The sequence below is a fragment of the Euprymna scolopes genome, chromosome 8 (genome assembly GCF_053919585.1).
Source record: "Euprymna scolopes isolate OS-2025 chromosome 8, ASM5391958v1, whole genome shotgun sequence".
Taxonomy (NCBI): Eukaryota; Metazoa; Mollusca; class Cephalopoda; order Sepiida; family Sepiolidae; genus Euprymna; species Euprymna scolopes.
Genome location: NC_136489.1, coordinates 12634704 through 12655561, shown reverse-complemented (window position 1 = coordinate 12655561; position 20858 = coordinate 12634704). Strand labels below are relative to the sequence as shown.

Here is a 20858-nt window from a genome sequence, read left to right as displayed (position 1 = left end):
TAATCGTATTGTATCTAAAGGTGTACAATTTATTGTCCACCTTAAGGAAAAACAAAATCTATTCTCATCTTGAATAGATTTCAAGCGAATCTGTAAAAAGGCCTTACGCAAATCGCCCAGAAGTGCATAATTGTTCTTTTTGAGGGCTAGTAATAGGTCAATAGTTGAGCTGTTAAATTGATACCGGATAAAGCAAGGTCATTAATTGAAATAACCCCCTTCTCTGACGTTTTAACGAACAGTTAAATAGGATAGATCTTTGTTGTTAATCCTAGACCCTCCTTAATAACAGGTCTGTGGGGGATCCAGATGTAATTCTCGTATGTTCCAGGTGAAACCAACTAGGATTCAATTATTCTGCCGTCTTCATATTCTCTGAAAACTTGCAGATAGTGATCATGCAAACTCTTCTTATTTCAGGACTCTGCCAGCCTCTGCAGTATTCGCAGAACGGGCAAATAATTAGACTCTACTTTAGAAAGTTTGCCAGGGTCTCACGGCAGATCAATATAATATTTATAGTCCCTGAGGACGATAGATTCTTTAAATTTATTTATCTTCTCTTCATCACAGGAAGACAACATATTGTTCTCATCTATTCAAAGGCATCTCGAGAGTAAAAACACCTGATTTCACGCTCTATGGATGATTCATTAAATAATGGTTGAAGTGCTTCCTCATAAATAACAGTAGGATTTAGCACGCTATGAATCAAATAAGAATTGCATGTAGGGAGATCATTTAGCACCTCATCAAAGGCCGGTAACTCTTCCTTAATCTTTGAATTAAAATGAAAACTTTTGATCCTTCAACAAAGGAAATCACATACTTGGAAATCTCCCACACAGTATGTTTTAAAAACTTGATTAAACGATGGTTATTTATCCTTTGAATTAGATCCTAACTCCCTATTCCATGAATAGCAGAGCCATTCAATTGCGTGTATCCTCAACGAAGACGAAAACTCTCATTAGTCAATTTTGACGTGATTTCGTCAAACCGGTTTATGTGGAAATCCAGCTTCAGGTCATTAGCAAATAGAGCAGAAAAGAGAAAGAGTCTTTGAAAACTCAATTTAAGGGAGACTTCAATAAGAGTGTTTACTGGCATTTCAACTGTCCTGGATTCAATTTCTCCTCGGGATTTAATTGGTTAAAGAATGACCTCTGACTGCTTGTATCTAACAGGCAGTAGAAGTAGATAGGGTGGCCCTTTGCCTTCATTAAAATTTTAATTACAGGAAAAATGCAGTTTTCCTGTCCCATTAAAGAGGTGCGTCCCACAAAGGATTCGAGACTTTTAGGACACATAACAGAATAGTGGTTCTTTAGTCCACAAACAACGCATAAGTATGGAAATCCTTTCATACCCTTGCAATTAATTTTAGAGTGCCCATCAAGACACTTGGTACACAACTTAAATTCCTTGGCTCTTTGAAATTTAGTGTCAGAGTTCTGATATTTGAGACAGTCCTTAACAGAGTGGTCTGTAACCTTACATAATTTACAAATTTTATTAGTTTTGCACTTATTAGCGAGTGCTCAGAAGATATTCATATCCTTCTTCATGTTAATAGGTTTGGAGTAGGAACCGGCTTCCATATTAGACTTAGTTCCAAAGAAGAAGCCAATATTTTAGATGGGCAATTTTCCTGCTTTGTCACATCTAATGGCGCCGCCATCAAAATTTCCAAAATGTCGAAACTATATGACATTATCGAAGAAAGAGAAGGGAAATGATCATTTGTTCTGTTCATTAGTTCTCTTCATACACTGGAAATTTCGTGAAGAAGACGTTGAATTATCGTAAAGAAAGTCTGTGCCAAATGACTTATCCATTTCGCGTGTCCAGTTTAATACGTTTGAGGAAGACACAGCGGTCCTTTAATAGTGTAACATATTTTGGTTGAGGAATAATTTCTTTGAAAATTTGATTTTTAATTAACGAAGGATTTAGGAATCTCTCCTTTAAACACGTCGATTTCTGGTCGTAATTATCATCATATGTTTAAGTTGAAAACAAGGTCGAACGCCTTGCCCATTAATTTTGATTTTAATAAAAAGCAGCTTGTCTATGTTGGTTGAACAGTACTCAAACCTCCGGAGGAAGCTTCTAAATTTGAATTCATCTGATGAATTTATCCCACTAAAATTAAGACAGTGGAATTCCATTCTTATCGGTTGAATAGCAGTAGGTTGTTTTAAACCAGATTCTACTCAGCTAGGCCTCAACTTGAGTAATTTTATTCTCACGCCAGAAATAAACTGCACCGGTTCTTGACACAACTTTTATCTTTCTTCAGTGGAGGATTTTAGAATCAATTGGTCGAACATGTCGGCCAACTCGGTTAACTATTTATTAATATCCAAAGAACTCGATTCATGAGAGGCTAGTCCAATAGTATTTTCAATCAACCAGTCTAATGTGCTGATGATACGAAATTTCTTTGCCTCGATCCGGGAGACCAGATTAGAAGCCATAGTTAAGCGGCTCGAAACAGAAAGAAAAAATTCCTGAAAACAGACCAAATCTTGATAAATCCAGTGAAATATTATATTACAGAATTGTGAATGCTGGGTATATTTACTGACGACACCATGCTCTATAACAGGCACGAGGGTAAAACAAATGAACACATATCTAAAGAAATGGTAGAAACACTAGAGAAAGACCTCTAGTCTGTAGTGGAACGTAGACAAAAATGGATGGTCACATTCAATGCTGCCAAGACTAAGCTTGTTTACTTCAATAATTACAAGAAACCTACTCTACCAACAATAGCAATTGCTAAAAACACATTACCTGAAAGTACTTCTTTCAAAATCTTCGACCTAACGTTCTGTTGGAACAGATACATTGAGAACATTGCTAAGGCTGCTGCAAAGAAGGTGGACTCTCTCTACCCTGCTGGAAAGCTATTTATGTCTGAAAATATCCTGTACCTCTATAAGGCCATTATTCGCGTATGGATGGAGTATTATTGTCACATTTGGGCTGGTGTATCTGCTACCAGTCTCTCCCTACTGGATAGGGTTCAAAAGAGAGTCGCCAACCTGAACTGTCATCTAAGCTTCGGCTTCTGTCCCATCGATGAAATGTTGTATCCTTCTGCCTGTTCTACAAATATTTTAATGGGGAATGCTCTGACGAACTACAAGTACTTGTATCCCTTCAACGTAAACACTTACGACAAACCCGACAAGCAACTAAATCCCACCCCTACACAGTAGAGATCCCTATGTCTAAGATGGTCTTCTACCCCAATAGTCTCTTCCCGAGAACTGATAGACTTTGGAACTCCCTTCCATGATTCTGGTTTCTAAACTGTACTGACTTGCAGAAGTTCAAGTCCAATGTGAACAGACATCTTGCTGCCCATCTCCCTTCATAATGTTCCTGCAACATATGCCCCGGATAGTAGCCCCCTACTTCACAGTGGCACTGTGCCTTGTTTGGGGTGAAAAGTGTATTTAAAAAAAATTGTTGCAAATAACGCTAACCCTTGCAACTAATAAGGAGAGAGAGAGAGAAAAAAAAGAAAAAACGGCGAAAGGAAAAAAAAAAGATCGTACTATTTTTAATGATACAAGGGAAATAACTCTTTCACACTTTAAACAAGAATGTAATTTTATTTATTTTTTAAGTGACTGCGTGCACACATTTAGACGAAAAAAGAAATATTATTAATGAAATCTTAAACAATTAAAACAATAAACTAGAACACAATATTTGATAAAAAATAGTTTAGTCAACTACGAAAAACGTTTGAAATGTGAATTATTATTATTTATTTCTCTTTTGATAGAAAAAGAAACGTTTGAATTCAAATGCGAATGAATTAATTTAAATCTTCATTAAGGAAGACTTTCAAAGGTTAAGTGAACAAGATTAAATAAATTTTATAAGCCACAAAACGCCTCGTGGCATTACATTTTTATATTAAACGTAATGACACAAATTTTTTTTTTTTAATCAAATATGAATAATGAGAGAAGTTTCTTTTTAAACAATTGCGACATCAAATATGAAAATACATGAAATATGAAAATACATGAAATATGAAAATACATGAAATATGAAAATACATCAAATATGAAAAGACATCAAATATGAAAAGACATATTTAAATATTCTGAAATATTTAGCATTTAAAGCTAACTAATCAGAAGTTGGAAAGATTATCATACATTTAAGCCACACGTTTTAATAAGTTATTTAGCAATAAACTATGAGGTTTAAGTTATTCATTTTTGCACAAAAAACAGTGTGAGATATTTCTTCTTACCTGTTTTTGCTTCAAGACGATGGCAAAAAATTAACAACAATTACAACAAAGCATACCTCTAAAATTCGACGCAATTTTTATTCGTTCTTCGTTGCAAAAAAGGAAATTCCTATTTTGCCTCTGAATAGAGCTGGTAACACCTCGAAAGGCAAGAGTCCTTTATCTTCAGCGGGAACTGGAATTCGAGTTCAGCACTGTTCAAAGATAGGATTAATTACAGCCGTTTGAAGGAGTTGGTATGATGCCTTCTAATGAAAGATTCAATTCTTGATTAAAGTCGATATATCAAAAGTTTATAAGGAATGTTCAATAATTCTGACTTTAAAAAGTCTCTGGGAGACCTACATAATAATAACTTAGCCAGATCATTTAGGCTTTAAAAATAAAGTATCAAGTAGACGAAGAGTAGAGGCGCCCAGATGCGTCATATGCAGAGAGAGTTGAGTTCCATCTTTCTTCTACGGCTGCTTGTCTGGAACTGCTTGAAAAAAAGAAAAGGTATTCAAAAGCCAGCCAATCCCATCGCTCGGCAGTTAAAATCTCGATCAATCTGATTGGTCTAAAAAAGACTGTTTACTAGTCTTTGTTTATTTTTTATGATTGATGCTCGACCGAGCTCCAATTTCTGGTTTTTCATGTAAAACATTTACAAGAATTGCTAAGTTACAATCACCGTAAACAATTTCTTTTTGTTCTCCTATGTATATAAAACTAAACAGAACTTCATAACCAAAGTTTTTTTTTCCAGAAACTACTCGTTCGTGGAACATAATACCACAGAGCGTCTTTTCAGCTAACGGTAGCATGGTTGTTTTCAAATTTATCTCAACAAGTTCTTATTGAGCCGCCCTCTTAAATAAAATTCGTCTCAACAATCGTCACAGTGATATTTCACTATGTATATGACAAACTAACCAATTCTTTTTTTTTTTTTTAATTCAATTTTCATGCAAAATAACACACAGTGCCACTTTGAAGTAGGGGGCTACTATCGAGGACATAAGTTGCAGGGGTATTATGAAGAGAGATGAGTAGCAAGATGTCTGTTCACATTACACTTGAACTTCTGCATGCCAGTATAGTTGGGAAAGCAAAATCCCGGAAGGGAGTTCCAAAGTCTATCAGTTCTGGGGAAGAAACTATTGGATTAGAAGATTTTCTTACATCTAGGGATCTTTACTGTGAAGAGGTGGGATTTAGATGCTTGTCGGGTTTGTCTGAGGTATTCACGTCGAGGGGGTACAAGTGCTTGTAGATTGTCAGAGCATTCACCATTAAAGTACTTGTAGAACAGGCAGAGGGATGCAACATTTTGTTGATGGGACAGAGGCTGAAGCTTAGATGACAGTTCAGGACCTATCAGGTTGGCGACTCTCTTTTGCACCCTGTCCAGGAGTGAGAGACAAGTAGCAGATGCACCAGCCCAAATATGACAACAGTATTCCATACATGGGCAAATGGTGGCCTTATAGAGGTACAGGATACTTTCAGGCATAAGTAGTTTTCTAGCACGGTAGAGAGAGCCCACCTTCTTCGCATCAGCCTTGGCAATGCTTTTAATGTATCTATTCCAGTTCATGTTCCCTGTAAACGTAAGGCTGAGGAGTTTAAAGGAAGTACTTATCCTCAAGTGGCCTTTCCGCTTTGATAAACGAATGCTCATTAATGCATAACAACACACAGATGTCTTGTACTCTTATATGGCTGCCAGATGTTATCGATAATGAAACATCAAAACGATATGATTTTATCTGCAGCTTATTTGAATGGTTCAAATTACAAATCTTAGTGTAAAAAGCTTCCATAAAAAGTTGCATCAAATATTGATGTCTCAAGAGGTACGACCATGTTTCCTACTCAGTCATTCGAAACACTCCAAAGGATGTCGCAAATGTATGTCAATGGTTCCAAACCGCAAAGTAGCCATGAGCAGGTGATAATGGCTTGATCGTAGTTGACAGTACAAACGAAATGGTAAAAATAATAAAATTTATATTGAAATGGTAACGCGCAGAAGTTGGAAGTTATTAAAGAGACGTCTAGCCTCAAACCTGAGACAGGAAGACAAAACATGAAAATAATAATAAAAAATAATAAAATTTATATTGACTCCCTAATAATGCTTTCAGAATATCTATGATCACCATTTGTTTTTCTATATACTTTAATACCCAATTTTTTTTTTTTACAAATACATACTTTAGTTCTGGGATTGAGTTATATTTAAAAAAAAAAATTATGTTTTAATTATTTTGATTGGCTAAACAAGTCACTTATTCTCGCTTAGTGATCTATGTATTTTTCTCGCTCCTTAATGCCTCTCTCAGCATTTTGGGAAAGACTGGTTCTCATTTTTCAACATAGCCATTAAATTTACATAAACGTGTTTGTACATACCCCAAATATGTATATAAATTAAATGACAAAATAATAAGTCTCTTCTATATAAAGTCCAATAATAATAAGAAATTATAATCATAATCATAATAATAATGATTATATATGATATATAAAAATAAATATAATATTATGACAGCCATTCTTTAATAAAGAACTTGTTGATACGGTTCCACATTCTATATTCTTCAATACAAACCATCCATGTGTAAAAATATTGTAAATATTGTGGCGTCAAAATTACAGAACTAAAAACATAGAAATAACGATAGGAAATTTTTTTTTGCCATAAATTCAAAACAAAATATAGCGGCACCTGCGTATAGAAAGATAAGACAAAATGGGGTGAAGTGACAAACTTTAGATCATTTGTCTCTCAATTATGTGGAAATATTTTACTAGCATATTGTCTGAAAATATCTATGGTCATCTGGACCAAAAGAATTTGCTGCCTGAGGAACAAAAAGGTTACTGAAAAAGATCCTAAGAAATTGCAAACGAAGATCTACTAACCTTGTAATGCGCTGCATAGATTATAAGAAGACATTTTACATAGTGTCTCATTCATGGATACTCAAATGCTTATCAAGTTTGAAAGTAGCCCTCAACATTCGAACATCTATAATGAATAACATGAACAATTGGGAAACCTATTTAACTCCTGGGATTTTCCAGGGCGATAGTCTTTCCTCTTTACTTTTTGTCATCAGTTTGATCCTGTTGACACTTCCTTTATATGAACTTGGAAAATAACTTCCTTTAGTCTACCATCTACTATTCATGGATGACCTTAAAGGTTTTGGAAGGTATGAGAATCGGTTGAATACCCTAATGAATATGATTAAATAGTTTAGTAATGACATTAGTATGTAATTTGGCATCACCAAATGTGCTATTTTTGTGATGGAGAGAGGTAAGCTTGTCCACTCAGATGGCCTTGAACTTCAAACAACAGATCTAATAAAGAATATTTACAATGACGGAGGCTACAAATATTTGGAAAAACTGAAAGTCGATTAGATTAAGAACATGGAAATAAACAAAATTTAAAAAAAAACAGCCAGAGACGTGTACAACAGAAGATTAAGGGTTATTTTTAAATCACGCATCCATAGTCAGAATCCAATATATGCTATCAGTGCCAGAGCAGAGAGCAGTAGCTTTCATCGATGTACTACTGGTATCATTGACTGGAATGCAGATGAATTAAAATGCTTGGACACAAAAACAAAAAAAATGAAGCTTTTGCTGAGAAAAGAGATGTAAATCGATTGTATCTACTTAGAAACGAAGGTGACCGAGAATTACTTAGTATTAAAGACGAGGGAATCTGAATATATTAGTGAAAGTAGTAGTAAATAAAGAATATATTAGTGAAAGTAATAAAACTCTTCTTCATGAAGTGAAAAGGAGAAAAATACTAAGATGAGGTGAAAAAGAGTCAGAGGTTGCAAGAGAGAGAGAGGGGAAATTGTTAGGAAAGAAATTACACAGTGTAGTTTTAAGATTATTAAACTTGGAGATAATGACATCTAGAATTGTTTGGTCAAGAATAATCGTAAAAGATTTACTGAGAGAACTTTAATTGCGGCCCAGTAAGAAACCACTTGCACTAGATCCACCAAACACTATATTAACAAAACTACAGAACCACCGATGTGCAGACCGTGTAATGAGAGAGAAATATGAGCACATATTACATCAGAATACCTTCTAATCCAATATTAATATAAAAATGAAAACACCAAAATCAACCAGATCCTACACGGGAATATATGCAAACTCTTTACCAAAATGAGAAGTTGTACCAGAATTGATAGAGGAAAACGACAACGTCAAACTTCTTTGGGACATGTGCATAGAAACTGATAAAGTCCTTGAACACTCCAGCCTTGACATAATTTTTCTAAACAAAACAAGAGAACTTGCTAAATCATTGGCATAGCTTGCCCTTTCGATACCAGAATGCAAGAGAAAGAACAGAAAACATTTTAAAAAATAACAAGATCTGAAATGGGAATTAGTTACTCTATAGTCAAGGTGATTCCCATTGTAATTGGAATGCTTGGAACCATAACAAAAGGTCACCATAAATAGCAGATTGACGAAACAATTTCTTCTCCAATTTTGCAAAAGTTTGCCTATTAGAAACGACGAAAGGGTGAAGGTACACCTTGAATGCCTAAAATAAAAAAAATAGACGGAAGCAGTACTTGAAAATAAAAGTGATAGTATCCTTTGGGATATTGATATATAAACAGATAAACCCATCTAATCAAGAAGACTGGATGTAAACAAGAAAGAAAAGTCCTGGCAGATCGTAGATTTCGCCGTCCCATTAGACCACAGTGTGAATATTAAGTAAACAAAGAGGCTGAGCAAATACATTAAACCTGCCAGAGAACTTAAAGTGATATGAAATATGAAGAAAGTCCAAATAACACCACTACTAGAAAGAGTACCAGGAACAATCCCAAAACATGTTGAAAAAAGAAATATTAAGGAAAACCTTGGAATGTGTAGACTAATACGCAATAACAGAACATATAGATACTGATACATACATATAGATACATATAGATACTGATACATACTGCCACAAATGTAAAACACAAAGAAAACCCACATGGATTCATGAAAACTGAAACTATATGATTTTAAGTTACCCCCCCCCCCCAAAAAAAAAGTTGTAGTGTCAGCACAATTTGGTGACACATTAAATAATCGAGGAGGATCAAAGAGGATGGAAAACCAGAGGAGAGAAAGCATTAATCAAACCTCCACTGGATGAATGCGAAATCTGGGACCTTGGGAAGGCTTATTGGCACCCAAATTCCAGTGAAGGCTAATGGATGCTCCCAACGAGAAACAATAGTAAATGGCTATTATGATAATACAAATTCATTCTTTTCACCAAAAAGTTTGAGTGCATAATTAATCAAGCTTTAGTCCACCATTTCGCAGTTGCTACACTTCTCTCCAACCAAGAGTATGGGTTTAGACAAGCCCGTTCTACTGCAGATATCCTAACTGTAACCTCTGAACGAACAAATAATGCACTGGATAAAGCTGTGGAGGCTAAGGCAGTAGCCCTAGATATATCTAAGGTTTTGACAGGGTATGGAACGATGGTCTTCTCATGAAAATCAGATTCTATGGTATTACTGGAGGAATACTTAACATAATTACATCTTTCTTAAATAAGAGAAGAATCCAGGTTGTCCTCGATGGTCATATGTCAAAACAATATGATATAAATGCGAGTGTACATCAGGAGTCGATCCTCGGAACTTAATTATTCCTGATATTCATAAATTGTCTCTGAGATGGATATATTTGCCGATGACACCACGCTCTATAACAGATATGAGGGGAAAATGAATGAATACTATTCAAAGCCATTACAGAAAACCTAGAGGAAGATCTCCAGTCAGTGGTCAACTAGGGACAAAAATGGATGGTCACATTCAATGCTGCCAAGACTAAGCTTCTTTCCTTTAATAACTACAAGAAATCTGTTCAACCACTAATAGCCATGGCTAATGATACTTTACCTGAATTATTCCGTTCAAACTCCTTGGCTTAACGTTCACAAGGAACATGAGCTTGAACAGATATATTGCGAGCATTGCAAAGTCTGCTGAAAAGGTGGGCTCTCTTTATCATGCTAGAAAGTTACTTATGCCTGAGAGTATCCTGTACCTGTACAAGGCCACCATTTGCCCATGTATGGAGTGTTGTTGCCACATTTAGGCTGGTGCATTTGCTATAGTCTTTCTCTCCTAGACAGGATTGCAAACCTGATAGGTCCTGCACTATTAGCTAGGCTTCAATCGCTATCCCATCGATGAAATGTTGCATCCCTCTGCCTGTATATTTATCTGACGAACTCCAAGCCCTTGCCTCCACTCGACGTAAATACCCCCAGCAAACCCAACAAACAGCAAAATCCCACCTCTACACAGTAGAGATCTTTAGATGTAAGAAAGCCTTTTACTCTAATAGTTTCTTCCCTAGGACTGATAGACTTTAGAATTCCTTTCCTGGTTCCTGCTTCCCTTACTGTGCTAACATGCAGAAGTTTAAGTGTAATATAAACAGACATCTTGCTGCTAAACTCCCTGCTAGTACCCCTGCAAATTATGTTCCAGATAGTAGCCCCCTACATCAAAGTGGCATTGTACTTTGTTTAGGGTGAAAATGTAGTTTAAAAAATTTGAAAAGGTTGTTGAAAGAGGTGGTTAGTACTGGAAATCTGGGGAGACTTGTTGTCACTTAGACTCCAGGGAACATCATTCTTTGGTGATAGTCTATGTGAAAACTAGTGAGTAATGATACAAATGAAAATATTATTACACATCATCATCAGAAACACATGTATTCCTTATAATTGTCAGATTAATTCCTCTTTTGTCGATTTTAATTTCCTTATATATTTTGTCGAACTTTCATCCTCTCTTTCTACTTTACGCATATCTTTCCTCAATTATTTTTCATGAAAAAAAATTAGTTTACACAAAAAATATCGTATTTGATAGCCAAACTTTCTAGCTTCATGAAAAATATCTTGAATTAATTAAAATAATTAATTTGAATTAATAATAGTTTTCTTTACCTTGAGGTAGATGAAAAAAATAATTAAAAAAGACAAAATATTAGCTTTTTGTTTCACTTTCTCTCGATTTAATGGCGGCTCGGTTCTTCGAGGCATGAAATTACAAAAAATATTATTTTCATCTTTCTTGTATTGTACGACCTGGATAGATCGTTTTGGGACGTCTGGCATGTGGATCAATGTGAAATTAAATGTCTGATGGAAAGACATGAAAGCTTAAAAGTAGATTTCTTTGATAGTGAATCCCTGTTTTATTGTCTTATTACGAGGACGGTGTTAGGCACAAGGTCGTCTTTTAATGTCAGGAAAGTTCAGTTCAACAAAACAGGTCACTCTGGATTGAGACAAAAGTAAAAATTGCACCAGTCTTAATGGATTTCAACTTCCATAACCGAGTAAAGAAAAGATAAAAGAGTATCAACACAGATACTACACTTTCCTTTTGCCAAAAAAAGAAAAAAGCAGTGGCCGAAGCCATTTATGGCCATCCGGTGGTTGCAGTGGTCACATGCTAGTAGAGGTCTCCATCTTGACATTCAGTTGGGTAGAAACTGGGTCATTTCAGTGACCTCTGGCTGAGGCATTCGTTATGGTTAGTTGTAGAAGATCTACTCTACCATGCCTTGCTTTCTCACTTTCAGGTGGAACACGTTTATTGCTTACTGCATATGGTGATCCGACGGGAGAATACTGACCGGGCTGGTCAACAATATTTAAAAATTCAGAGTGGTCCTCCCTTAGGAGTGCTGGTGTGACTTTCTCCACCTTCCGACCTTGTGTTACATCTTCCTGCGGTAAGAAGAAAATAAAAACATCGAGTCATTCCTGTCATGCCTGTCATAAAGAATGTTATCATCTGCATATATACCTATCTCATAATGATGATTTAATAATGTATACTTCTAGTTGAATAAAATATCTTCCTGCTGATTTTTTTCCTCTTAGCTAAAATCTAAGCCTGTTTAATATAAACAGCCATTTTAATCATAAATTAATGATAAACGATGTATACAAAGAGCTTCGTGTAAATCTGCTGTACACCACTACGAATAAGAAAAACGCAACATAGTCCGTTAACATTTGTAAGGGACTTCTAAATATGAGAGGTGTTGATCCATTGTTGTTTCTAAATATAAGTTGGTTGGTTGGTTGGTTGGTTTTGTTTTACGGCATATCAATCTTTTCAGGTTATTTAATGCCAAATCCAGAGATTTTGAAGAAAAAATTTTAATAGAATATATTTGTTGTTTTTAAGTCAGTTTCTATTCAACCCATAGTTGGGACACTAACAGGTACTACCACTCCGGGTCAGAGTGGACCTGGGAGCAAAGGAAATTAAAGGGTGGTTCCACACTCATCAAAGTCCGTAAGCTGGGGCCTCACCACTGGATATAGTTTAAGCTCATATCCAAGACCTCTAAATATAAGAGACCGTTTGTATTGTTGGTTCATTGTCGTTTCTAAATGTGAGACACTTTTTTGTAGGTTTGATTCGTTTCGTTTCTTAATATGGGTGAAACACTGTAGTGTTGATCCGTTATTGCTTCTAGATGTGAGATATTCTTTGTAGTGTTGAACCGTTGTCGCTTCTAAATATTAGACGGTTTATACTGTTGATCAGTTGTCTTTTTGAAATATGAGCAACTGTTTCTAATTTTGATCGGTTGTCACTTCTAAATGTCACTTCTAAATGTCAGACTGCAGTGTTGATACATTGTCACATCTAAATATGAGAGACTTTGTAGTGTTGATTCGTTGTCGCTTTTAAATATGAAAAACTGTTTCTAGTGTTGATACAAAAGAAAACGTATGCAATTATTATCCTTTTGATGTTGATCGATTTTATTCTTGTTTATTAATAATCAACATACATGATTAACGGATCCAATTGTCATTTCATCGTTGTTCTAGCAGATGCTAAAGAATATCTTGTGTGTATATTTGAATTCGTTTGCATGCTTGGCTGCATGAAGTCGTTCGTCTGTCGATCAGTTTTCCACTTTTCCACATTCGTTCGTCCTTTTTGTTATGCCTTTTTATCTATATCGATTTCTCTCGCTTACGTAAGGATTAACATGGGAACATTAGATCATATGGTATCACTGGAAGAATACATAATGTAATTAAATCCTTCTTAAGTAAGAGAAAAATCCAGGTTGTCCTCGACGGTCATACATCTAAACAATATGATATAAATGCGGGAGTACTTAAGGGGTCTATCCTTGGACCTTTATTATTCCTGCTTTTCATAAATTACCTCCCTGACAAAATTGTCTGTGAGATAGGTATATATGCAGATGATAACATTCTCTATGACAGGCATCAGGGGAAAACAAATGAACACATATGTAAGAAAATGGCAGAAACACTAGAGGATGACCTTCAATCTGTAGTGGAATGGGGAGAAAAATGGATGGTCACATTCAATGCTGCAAAGACTAAGCTTGTTTCCTTCAATAACTACAAGAAACCTTCACTACCACCAATAGCAATGGCCAAGAACACATTACCCAAAAGCACTTCCTTTAAACTCCTCGGCCTAGCGTTTACAGGGAACAGGAACTGGAATACATACATTGAGAGTATTGCCAAGGCTGCTGCAAAGAAGGTGGGCTCTCTCTACCATGCTAGAAAACTACTTACGCCTGAAAGTATCCTGTACCTCTATAAGGCCACCATTCGCCCATGTATGGAGTACTGTTATAACATTTGGGCTGGTGCATCTGCTACTTTTCTCTCACTCCTTGACAGGGTTCAAAAGAGAGTCGCCAAACTGATAGGTTCTGAACTGTCATCTAAGCTCCAGCCTCTGTTCCATTGACGAAATATTGTATCCCTCTGCCTGTTCTACAAGTACTTTAATGGTGAATGCTTTGTTATGAACTACAAGCACTTGTACCCCTTCGACGTGAATACCCTGACAAACCCGACAAGCAGCTAAATCCCACCTCTTCACAGTAGAGATCCTTAGGTGTAAGAAAGCTTTCTACTCCACTAGTTTCTTTTCTAAAACTGCTAGACTTTGGAACTCCCTTCCGGGATTTTGCTTTCCCAACTGTACTGACATGCAGAAGTTCAAGTGTAATGTGAACAGACATCTTGCTACTCATCTCTCTTCATAATACCCCTGCAACTTATGTCCCCGATAGTAGCCCCCTACTTCAAAGTGGCACTGTGCCTTGTTTGGGGTGAAAAATGAAAAAAAAAACAAAAAAGACTTGATGATATTTCAGACCAGAATTTGGAGAATTTTTTGATTCAGAATTTGATTTGGTTACCAAATTTTAATAAATTATTCTGACCATTATTCGTTGAGTCGCGCCAGGACATCTTCTCTTTCTATTCTATCTATCTATCTATCTTCTTCTATCTTTCTATATAAATAAAATGAACTCATTTTTCCCGTCTGATTTTGACATTAATAGGATTAAAAATCAAGATATTTCATCCAAATATAATATGCACAAACGGCAGAACAATATCTGAGGTGTGTTATAGGCTTATTATTTCTCAAATTCCTCGATAATCTTAGATTTCTATACTTTTTCTGCTGAGAAGTCACGGCCAAAATCGGTTAAGATCAATGGAAGTGGTAAAATATTTTCTCTAATAAATTCCTCCTCCCCCTGCCACCACTTAACACCGTTTGGAGATCGTTCACAAGGAACAGTTGAGAAGAGAACACCGGTTTGGCTTCGTAGTTCTTTCATGTGAAGTTATTTAAAATCACTAAACTAAGCTGCAGTGCTCTGTGGCGTAGTGGTTAGCGTGCTGGACAATTCACATTATATTTTCACGTTCGCGCCGACCTACCGTAGTCGTTTTTTTTTTTCCCCTAAACAACTGGAATGGACTTTTCTTGGTGGCCGAACTGTTAACGTTGCAGATGTTTTTTTTTTTTTTCACACTTTATTTTCCTACTTTTACTCATGACTCCGAGTTTGATCCTTCCTACTTACCTACCATAACATTTTTTAACCTCCCCCCGTCCCGGAAACAAACACTCGGGCTACACCGGGTATCCCCACTAGTTTAGAATAAAATTGCGTTTAAATAATACTTTCACAAAATGATTCGTTTTTCTTATTTTTTAGTTTCAAGTATTCAAGAATGTGAGGACTAAAGGACAACATAAGAAAGGGCGAGTTATGAGACTGCCAAAGTAAACCTAAGGTCCACTTTCTTCTCTCCTTAAAAACAATAACAAAACAACCATCCATTCCACTTTATAAACGCACTACACATTTTGAATGTTAACGTCTATGTTCCTATTTACTTGCTTTCCCCGAGGAAAAAGTCAAACACAAAATCGGTTGTAGGGAAAGTCCAGCTCTCCAAACAGGAGTAATCTAGATTGAAACAAAAATAAAAAAATCCCTTAGTCTAAAAGGAATTCGTATTCACTGACCGAGATAAAATAAACTAAGTGCAGAATACAGCGTTTTGTTCATAGTCCAAAACTCAAGGAGTTTTAACGTTTTATTTTGGCAAAAAAAATAAAAACATTCCTTTTACGTCATAAACGTACCAGCTATTTTCAATGAGAGTAGAAACTGGGCCTTGGGCTTATATTCGTCAGCTTCGTAATTCTCGCTTCCTTTATTTTGTCCCATAATCCTCACACACCCTGAGCGATGTTTATGACAGAGGATGCAGGATTGCTGTTTTCTGGTTTAGAATCTATCCACCTCACACTTATTGGATGGCAAAGACCTTGAAGTAGTTTTTAGCTCCTTTTCTCAAGAGGGTTCATAAATTGTTTGGAACGATTTTCAAAAAAAAAAAAAAACTTTTAAATTTGAACTTCAGATTTGTCACCTAGAAAATCTTTGAATAAAGACGAAACGTTGATGTACATAAGTAAAAACGTTCTGTCTTTCCATTTTAACACTGCGTGTATGCGTATGACTAAGAATGCGCACCAAACGAAGGAAATGGCTCATGTATTTCTAGAACCAATTCTTCAAGCTTTGTTGCGATAAAAGACAAAGGAATTTATCACGAATTAATGATATTGTCATTTCAGAGCTTTGGTAAAAATATAAAAAAAAAATATTCGAGCAACCTAAAATATTTGTTTTGAGGTTTCCATAAATCATTTTGAAAAGTTTTCTGTTTTTATTTTCGCTCAATCCATTCGGATCCTTCTCTCCATTCTTTCACATACAGAAAATCTCAAGATACAAAACAAGCTTTTTTTTTCTGGCTTTCATCTACTTTGCAACACTGTGGATATAATAATCTCTTTTCCCCAAGCAACACGGAGCCTGCTAATCCGACAAGCTATTGTAGATGTTTCTTTAATCTATTCTTGTACTAAAGATAGCTCCATCCAAAACGAATATTTCGATTGTGTGTAGGCAGTATTGAATAAATACAGAAGATATTGATACAGTACGCCTTACCAAGGATCAGGGCATCTGTTCAGTCTTGCGATACAATAGATGTTAGTATAAGTTTCAGTCTATATAACCTCCGACCGTTTTCATTTATCTTGTCGAACTCGGGAGTGTTTCTGTTGAACTCAGGAATCTGCATGGAATTTCGAACAGAACTCATTATTTAATCCACAGAGGTAGCATGCTCTTGTTCTTTCAGCCATGATTAGGTAAGAGTCCTAATAAGGATTGCACTGAGGATTGAGTGAAACTTCAACTTCCAGAAGAGTGCAACTTTTACAACTGAATTTTAACAAGTACTTTTACAACTGAATTTTAACAAGTACTTTATCCATGGGTCCTTATGAGTTCGATAAGATACACTTGAAGAAGGTCGGAGGTTAGATCAACCGAAATGTTATAAAAATAACACTCAAGATAAAAGCAGTAGTTCGAAGAATCTAAATAATATGAATTATACATTTTTGTTTAAAACTTAATTTGATATTGTTTGCACAAATAAAAAATATAGAAACAAATTTAGAATGAGTTTATCAAAATATTTGATATGATACATAAAGGGAAAACATTATAAAGAAAATTATATCTAGATTTAAAAGTAGATGAGGACTATCCGCTAGATTGCACTTGCCCTTCCCAATCTACTAGCGGGGGAGGCGTCCGGATTTCCCCGGTCGTAAAATACGCTTACATATTATATTTTAATTTGTCCTGATTTCGTATATATTTTTATAGATTCATGATTTCAAAAGTAAAAAAAAATATTTGGGTACCATCAGCTAGAATCGAAACCAAAAGCAAAACTGTAGCATTCAAAGTTGGTAACGTTACCACTGTATCAACATGACACGCATATCACCTGATTAAAATTAAACTAAGATAAATATACAAAATGTATAAATATTTTTTTAATTTTGGCCCATTTTCGACCCCTTTAAAACTATTTTAACCGGCTAAATACCCATAAAAAATAGTCCATAAAAATCCAATCATGTGAGAGCCCTAGCGCCGCTATGTACCTTTTAATTTAGAAAAAAGTAAACTTTGAAAACAGACAGACATATGGACATATAGCTTTTTTTTAATTAGATTTAGACGATTATAAAATCGGAATCTGTAATTGTATCGTAATCTGGAATATAAAACAAAATCGGAATTTTGAAACGTATTGGAATTGTCTCATTACAAATGCATACTCCGCTGTAATGGTGGCTGCACATGTAACCGTAAAGCAAAGGCTGTACAATTCCTTATGACATATCCACTGAGTCGGCACTACTTGATTCCATTAGCAAGGAGAAATCCAGGACAACTGGAAACAATGCCGAGATAAGTGGGGAGCATATAGAGAACTTGTTATCTTCAAAAGGTCACCCATTTAGGACTGATCAAGCCCAGAACTGCTTAACTTCGGTGAATGAGAATTAATGTTTCAATGTGATTATATCGTTTGTATATAAATCATTAATGTATCCGTGTATCATTGTGAACGAAATTACGATGATAAATAAGTTGCATACAGCTGAATCTTCTCATCGGTCTAGCTGTAAAATTCAGGTTGCTTTTCTGCTGTCGATAAAAAACATGTAGACGCGAATATCTTCTAGTGTTTCTGCCATTTCTTTAGATATGAATTCATTTGTTTTCCTGTCGTGTCTGTTATAGAGTGTGGTGTCATCAGCATATATACCCATCTCAGAGGCAATTTTGTCGGGGAGGTCATTTATCAATATCAGGAACAGTAGAGGTCCAAGGATAGACCCCTAGGGCACTCCTGCATTTATATCATATTGTTTAGATGTACGACCGTCGAGGACAACCTGGATTTTTCTCTTATCTAAGAAGGATTTAATTATGTTAAGTATTCTATCAGTGATACCGTATGATCTAATCTTCATTCATGAGGAGACCCTCATGCCATACCCTGTGCCCCCAAGACGTGAACACCCTCGACAGACCCGACAGGCTGCAAAATCCCACCCCCATACTGTAGAAATCTCTAGATGTAAAAGATCTTTCTACTCCAGTAGTTTCTTCCCCAGAACCGCTAGACTTTGGAATTCCATTTCAGGTCCCTGCTTCCCCAACTGTACTGACATGCAGAAGTTCAAGTGCAACGTTAACAAACATCTTGCTGCCCAAATCCCTACATAGTACCCCAGTAGTTGTTGCCCCTGTTAGTAGCCCCCTACACCAAAGTGGCAATGTGCCTTGTATGGGGTGAAAATGTAATTCAAAAAAAGAAAAAAAAAAAGAAAAGAATATGAAGTTCTTTCAACACTTTTTTAAAATGATGCAGAAAATAGATTGACTTCTTAAGCATGATGAGGAGAAATAGAGATATAGAGATATCGACAAATTGCTTCATCATATGAAACCGCTCCCTCCTCATTGAGGCTCATGGGGAATGGCCACAATTAGTGTTCACTTGCTTCTGTTGTCAGTCCAAAAAGAGACCAAACCCTCACCTCCGCCAGAAATCACGTGGTTTCACCAACTTCAATTTTGAGGCAACTTGTGACCTTTAAAGTGTCACTGAAGCCTTTACCTCAAAGCACGACTTTTTTCTAATGTTATTTCCATTTAACTAACACTCTTAAGGAAATATCAAATGGTAATTGTGAAGTGTGTAAAAATGAACAAAGACTACAGAAGTTTAAAAAAAAAAAAAGCAAGAGATATAGTTGGTTTGCTAAAATTAAAAGAATGAATGAGAATTCTTGGGTCAGTATATAACAGAGTGGGGATGCATGTATGACGGCTATATGCAAATACCAAACTGTGTGAGAAATGGCATCATGGTAAAAAAAGCGAAAAAGAAGAGAGATCACGTTAGAGTATGAGTGACATAAATGCTTGCCAACACCTTGGAAAACCTCATCAGTATGCCCTGTATTTAAAACTTTAGGTGATCAGTCATCTCCCTCTCAGTACAGACCAAGCAATCTCCCCTGTGTCATAAGTAAGTTGTTGGAATCTGTGTTAAATAAAGAAGTAGTCAACCACTTCAGCAAATATAACCTCCCAGTGACATGCCCTATGGTTTCCCTTCTGCTAGATTTACAGCAGATGTGCTAATTCTTATATCTCATAGGAGTAGCGAATCTTTCGACGGAGGCTTCTTTCCAAGGGCAATCGCTCTTGACATATCAAAGGGGTTTTTATTGGGTATGGCATAAAGGTCTACTCGACAAGATCTCCAACTACAGTATAGCTGGAAATAATTATTAAATCATTTCTCTCTGATAGGTTCATAAGAGTAGTGGTTGATGGGCAGAAATCAGCTCACAGTATTAATGCTGGAGTCGCTCACAGGTTCAGCCCAGGCCCAATTCTTTTCCTGATCTACATCAATGATTTCCCAAATCACATCCTAAGATTAATCATAGACATTTATGCTGACAACACTACCATCTATGGTAACACTTCAATGACCATAAACGACCAAGTTCTGTTTGATTCTCTCTCCTCTGGTCTTCATCACATGGTACGATGGGGAAAGAGCTGCCTAGTTAAATTTAATGCATCCAAAATTAAGCTTCTATCTTTCCATCATCAACGCTTTGACCCCATCTGGCATCAGTTGAAATAAATGGCTCTCGTCTTGAGATAGAATAATAGATCCAAAAGAGTTGATTTGGCAGGGTCCGTTGAAAAGCATGAGAAGAAGCGATCAAGAAGGATTTGAGATAAAAAGCGTTAACTAAAGGCACGATAGGCCAATTTGGAAAATTCTTTAAAATTTCTATAAAAGCTATCAATACATGCAAGCATGGAAAATGGATGTAAAACTCTTGCCCACATGATGGAAAACTGAAAGAATATGAATTGATTTATGTTTCTGAATTTTTTAGATGAGGATTGATTATTCGTATTATATTGTAACCATTATGGAAACTGTTGATTATGAATAATAGATAATATAAACAGTATTAAGTAAACAATAACAATTATATATATATATATAATTCCTGATAAATAGTGATATTTACAACTAGAAATAAAATAGGTTTAAGGCTCCCAAAATTCGTACTAAAACTGTATGCAACGACTCATGTCACAATGGTAAGATTACTTGAAAAAATCAATAGGAGAGAAATATAGGCGACCTAAAAATGCAATTGTGAATTACTTATGACCTCTATCCAGTCATAGCTGACGG

General features: G+C 35.8%; 1 protein-coding gene across 1 annotated transcript in view; it reads left to right on the top strand.

Annotated features, from left to right (window-relative positions):
* LOC145283491 (HEAT repeat-containing protein 4-like) overlaps positions 1-20858 on the top strand; it is a 2203577-nt gene that overhangs the window by 1268343 nt on the left and 914376 nt on the right. The window lies entirely within an intron of this gene.